Source organism: Echinops telfairi, unplaced genomic scaffold (assembly GCF_000313985.2).
Source record: "Echinops telfairi isolate 266 unplaced genomic scaffold, ASM31398v2 ScPeMD7_4225;HRSCAF=4972, whole genome shotgun sequence".
Lineage (NCBI taxonomy): Eukaryota > Metazoa > Chordata > Mammalia > Afrosoricida > Tenrecidae > Echinops > Echinops telfairi.
Genome location: NW_022108124.1, coordinates 24,850,332 through 24,856,290, shown reverse-complemented (window position 1 = coordinate 24,856,290; position 5,959 = coordinate 24,850,332). Strand labels below are relative to the sequence as shown.

The 5,959-nt window shown below is 39.3% G+C and overlaps 1 pseudogene; it reads right to left on the bottom strand.

The window, feature by feature from the left end:
• Positions 1–3,894: 3,894 nt before the first annotated feature.
• Positions 3,895–5,959, bottom strand: part of LOC101649618 — a 17,664-nt pseudogene continuing 15,599 nt past the window's right edge.

Sequence of the window (5,959 nt, the reverse complement as noted above, 5' to 3'; positions counted from 1 at the left end):
GTGTGTCTAATACATATTTTCCTTTAGTTGCTACAGATACATTGTTTAGTCTTTAAGATAGATAGTGCAGAAATAAAGCCAGGCAATAATTCCTTTGGGTTCTTGATTCCATAAGAATGAACCCTCATTTTTTCAAAACATAGCCAATGTTGTTCTGAAATGCTCTACTATTGCATATTCTGTACTAACCAAAATGAAAATCCACTACTATCAATTCAGTTCTGACTCCTAGAAATCTACAAGACAGAGTAGAATTGCTCCTTAGCATTTCTGAGACTGTCAGTCCTTACGGGTGCAGACTACCTCATCTTGCTTCTCCTGAGTATCTGGTGGGTTTGAAGTGCTTGGCTTGCAGTTAGTTGCAAAATGATCCACTGACAAAGTGATCCCCTGACTATGCAATCTGCTATATTCTGTCCTAGATTTGATAAATTGTATTATTTTGCCAATATAACAAGCTCTTACTCTGTTGTCATAATTTGCTATATGTCTTCCACGAGAGATTTGTTTGTTCTTTTGGTGGTCTGTGGTACTTTCAATATTATTACCAGCACCATAATTTAAATGCATTTTTTCTTCAGTCTTCCTTATTAAATGTCCAACTTTCACTAAACATAACTTTACTAAATATTAGAGACAATAGAGCACAAATAAACTCTTGCAAAATAATCTATGAAAATGGAAGTTACTATTGATGAGTTCAACCAAATGTTCAGAAATAGATATATGTTTAATTTATGTAAACTATTCAAGACCAGAGAAATATATGTATTTTGAGTTCCAGATTTGCTGTCATGATACAAAGTTAATTAAAATGTGCTAAGGACAATATTCATTTTAAATTCTGAAACCACCATGGCACACAGCACTATGACCATAGCAGAAATTCAAAACCCAAACCAAAAAACACACTGATTTATATATATGACAATTAAATACTTTCTAATATAATAGTCTTTGCTTTCTAAAATAATCATTTTTACTTTGAATAAGAAAGATTGGAGAAGAATCAACACATTTGAATTATGGTGGTGGTGAAGTATTTTGAAAGTACTGTTGTGGGTTCAAATAAATGATAGGCACTATAATATCTTGAAATTTAGAAGAGTCTTTATTCAGTTAACTAGAGGTTGCAGTCCTAAGTGAAAATAATAGCCAACTTACGCAAAAACCCATTTATCAGGAATTTTCCTATGGTGTGAGCAGGCATGACAAAAGCAGAAAGCAAAATTAATGTTAACATTCTTTAGATTACAGCAGGGTACATCTGTTACAAAACCATAATATCAGAATTGATTGTAATATCCTGGTTAACAAAATAAGAATAGTAAGATTACAACATCCTAGTTACTACATTAAACGGAACAATATTAAGGAATCATCATAAGGAACCATATTAAAAAATAACAAGATTAATGACAATGTTCTGATCTTGGGAGCATAAGAGTACATTCTAAAATCAACCACGAGCAGGACTTTCCGAGATGGGAGGGGGAAGGAGACCGGCCATTCAGCAGTCACCAAAATGGCGTTACAGTGGCTAGCGCTAGTCTGTCTCAGTGCCACGAACTGAAAAAGAAACCAACAAATAGATATTTCTTGGAGGATTAGTGCCAAAATTTTCCTTGGAATTGAGAATGGAGAGACTTCCTCAGATGTAAGCTTCTCAGGACATGTTATCAGGAGAACCCAGTCCCTGGAAAAGGACATCATGCTTGGTAAAGTAGAAGAGCAGCAAAAAAAACCCCAGACTCCTTCAGTGCAGTGGATTGGTGCAGAGGCTGCAGCAATGGTGGCCAAGATGAGACAGTTGTGAAGGTGACACAGGACTGGGCGGCTGTATATAGGGTTGCTCTGGTTTGGCACCTAACAACAAAGTATGCAAAGTAAATCTTAGAAAGTTAAGGGTTCAGCAAAATAGAATTGATGAAAGATTTTTGCCAAGTTATTAGTTCAAGACAAGCAGTAAAAGTAATGCTCTTAGAAGAGCAACAAAATTTATTTTAAGAAAAATAGAAAACTAAGGACTCAAGAACAATGATCAATTGTCTTAGTGTCTTAATATTGGTTCTCTAGAAGAACAAACTAAGAAAAACAAAATAAAGTGATGGCCATTGAGTTGATCGATGCCCTTACAGTGGCCCTATGAAGGAGTAGAACTGCTCCACTGGGTTTCCGAGACGAAATCGTTATGTGAGCCGGCAGTTTTACCTTTCACTCATGGAGTGGCTGATCTTGTTGCTGTTAACAGCCCAACACATAATCCAATATGTCACCAGGGCTCCTTCTCACTGCTATCAAGTCAACATTGACTCACAGTGAACATGTAAGACAGGTTAGACCTGTCCCTGTGAGGTTCTGAGACTGTGGTAGTTAACATAATCTGGTATAGACTTGGGACTTGAGAGGATTAAGAGTGAAGGGGTGGAGTCGAGTCTGCCAATTAGGTCATAGCCAATTAGGCCTCTGTGTGGACATGGCCTTCTCCTGAGAATTCTGGGAAATCCAGTATTTTCCTCCATGGAGGTGGGAGGCACCTCTCTTTCTCTGCTCACTCTCTGGGAGACATTGCAGCTGACACGACACATGGAACTATGCTATTGCCCAGAGCTGGAGAAGCCACATGGACCTACCCTGATGCAATCAGACCTCTGAAGCCAGAGAAGCCACATAGAGACCCCTGCCAGCACTGAGATGCTTACAACGCCCCTGGATCCAAAGACTTTCTACCCACTGGCCTGTGATCGTCCTACATTCGGTGTCATTGCATGTGTTTTGTGAGTCTGAAGAGGACTTTATGGATTGCTATCAGACATATAGGCTAATAGCAGACTTATGGGCTTGGACTGGGTTGGGTACTTTCTGAATGGACAATTGCCCTTTATATAAAACTCTCCCTTATACACATATGTGTGTCCATGGATTTGTTTCTCTAGTCTACCTGGACTAACACAGAGGCTGTAACTGTGTACAGCAGTAGAAAGCCCTGATTACTGCTGAGCAATGACTGGTTTCAAATTGGTGACCTTGGGGATCGCAGCCCAAACACCAGGGCTGATTAGTCACTGAAATTAGCCACCTTATTAACATTGGTAGATGTGGCGCTGGAAAGTGAGTCCATTGGTTCGAACTGCCAACCTTGTGGATCGAAGCCCAACTTGTAGTCACTATGCCACCAGGGCTCCTATATCACCAAGGCTCCTGAAGAGCAAAATGGCGAGTCCCTTCAACCACATATGCCAGCATTTCCTTTAAGTAAATTTTTCTGTATATTATCTATAAATGGTTTACCAAAAGAGCAAAACTATATATAGAAACATGTAGAGAGAAATTTATTTCACAGAAGTGAATCTCCAAATATTGAGGAAATAACTGGCTGCCTCCACTGGTTTACCTGGTTGAAGGGACTGACAATCACAAAGACTACAAGGCAGGCAAGATGCTGGAGGGATGTGGTGGCTCACAGGATTGCCGGTCTACCGCCACGGAATTCATTCTGACTCAATGTCCCTACAGAACAGATACTCCTGTACAACTCCTTTGGGTTGTATGATCTAGTAAAGATTTACAGTATCAGAAACTGCTTTGGAGAACCTCATAGTTCTGTGGAATGGCTGGTGGTTTTGAACTCTTGATCTTTTGGTGGGAAGATCTGACAATCTGCTCCATCAGGGAATCCTGCACAGGGTTACAAAACCAAACCCAACATACCCCTATCATGTTGATTCCTGCTCTCAGCAGCTTGATAGGACAGGGTAGAAATGCCTGCATGGGTTTCCGACAAAGTAACTTTTTTTGGGGGGGGGCGGTACAGAATTCTGATAGCATAAATTTACATTAAAAAGCTTTTACTTGTAAGATTAAATTAGTATTGCATATCAAGAGTAAAAGATATTACATTCTATTCCTCAATGCTGTATTGACTTTACTCTTATTGTTACTAGCCAATGTGTTTTGTTTCTTTTGCACATAAGAAATTTTTGGTTTGCATTTAGATTTACTTCTATTAGGTTTGCTCACATTGAGTGTAATTGCACTCGGTTTATTTTTAATAGATTTTGTGGCATTTTTAGCAGTTGTTTTTTCAGTCCTTGGTGGTGAGAGATGCAGGGCAGAAGTGCTTGTACTAATGGAAGGTGTACGCGAAGCTCCTGATTGAGGAGGCCCAATTGATGCAGAATAGTAACTTTTCTTCCAGGAGGCAATCCTAGTTATTCAGGCTTTATAAATGTGTGATGATGCTGAGTCTTGAAATCCACTTTCTCTTTGCCTGATGCTTCATGTAATGGTGCAGGCAGGGTGTGACAATTTTAATAACTTTGAGACAAAACGGACATAGCAAGTGTTTAGTGTTTTCATGGGATGTTCTCAGATGAGTTTCCACATCAGAGAACAATCCTGATTTATAATTGGAAACTTGGCAAATATATGGCATTTCACTAGATTTATGACTGTCCTTCATATGTTGTTAAAGAACATGTTCTGTTTCAAATGATGATTCCCAGATTTAACAAATAGTAGAAAATTCATGGTGTGTGTGTGTGTGTGTGTGTGTGTGTGTGTACTTTTCATGTGACACTGCAGCTGAAACATTATGGGAGTGCTGGCTGTGGGTGTGGTTTTCCCAGCATTGGCTGTTCTGCTTCTCAAAATCCAAATGGTGTTTCATGTGGTTCATAAATCTAATACTATTTTAAGGCATTTTCACGCAACTAAAGCATTTAGAGTTTGTGTGAATCTTCTGCTCTTCCTGGACATCTCCTTCATGTTTTCCATAATAAAAATCACTAACTAACATGATCAATTTTCCTTTCTCTTAATCAATAGTTGTATTTTTATTCATTGTACTTGAAATTTCTGTTTTAGTCAAGCCTTAAAAGTTATTTAGCATGTTCAGGCAACAGTACTTCAAGTGATTTTTCAAAGGATCCAGAAGAATAAAGTGAATGTTGCATTTTGGACAAGCTCTTGAAAAAAGTGGTTCATTTTCAGATTCATTTGATGGCATTGTCTGGGGAGATGTCAATGCAGTGGATTTTAATGAAGAAAATGTAGCTGAGGGGTTTGTTCCAGAAACACCATTGGGGTTAGGCTTTTTGGAGAGAGCACTGTTTACTTCAGAAGCAGAAGGACATTCTGAAAGACTGTAACTCTTTGCAGGTGTAGAAAGCCTGGTCTTACGCCAGAGGAGCAACTAGTGGATGCAAACTACTGGTCGTGCAGGTGGCAGCCAATGTGTAACAACCATGCCTGCAGTGCTTCTTCCCAGAGGCTGGCGATTCCAAAACCAGCAGGTCAGGAAAGTGGTTTGAGACCTCCACTAGCTTAAGGCCCAAAAATAAGAGATCAGAGAGACCGTGAAGACTGCAGAGTGTAGAACGAAAAGCGAGCTTTCCCAGAATGTCCATTTATATACCGGAGGAATGCTACTCTTGAGGAAACTCCATGGCCAATAGATTGGCTGTTCACATCAGTTTACTTAATGGGAGGTGATGACATGGTGTCTGCCAAACTAGTGGGAATTATAGCCTGACTAAGCTCTCACACAATATTTATAATGAGAAATAAATGGAAATATAGAGCATGTCCTAGAATAATATTGGAGTATTTTGAAACCATCAACCCTTAGTCATGCAAACTCAGTAGGAACTAAAAGATTAAAAAAAATTTTGTGTCGGTAAACAAGCGGCCATCTAGTAGCTCAGAAGCAAAAAAGCCCATGTAGAAGAAGCACACTAGCCTATGTGATCACAAAGTACCGAAGGGATCAGTTATCAGGCATCAAAGAACAAAAAATCATATCATTATGTGCTCACCTTCCAAATACGATCGCTGAAGACAAATGGGTACATAAGCAAATGTGGTGAAGAAAGCTGATGGTGCCCAGCTATCAAAAGATAGAACATTGGGTCTTAAAGGCTTGAAGGTAAACAAGCAGCCATCTAGCTCAGCAGCACCA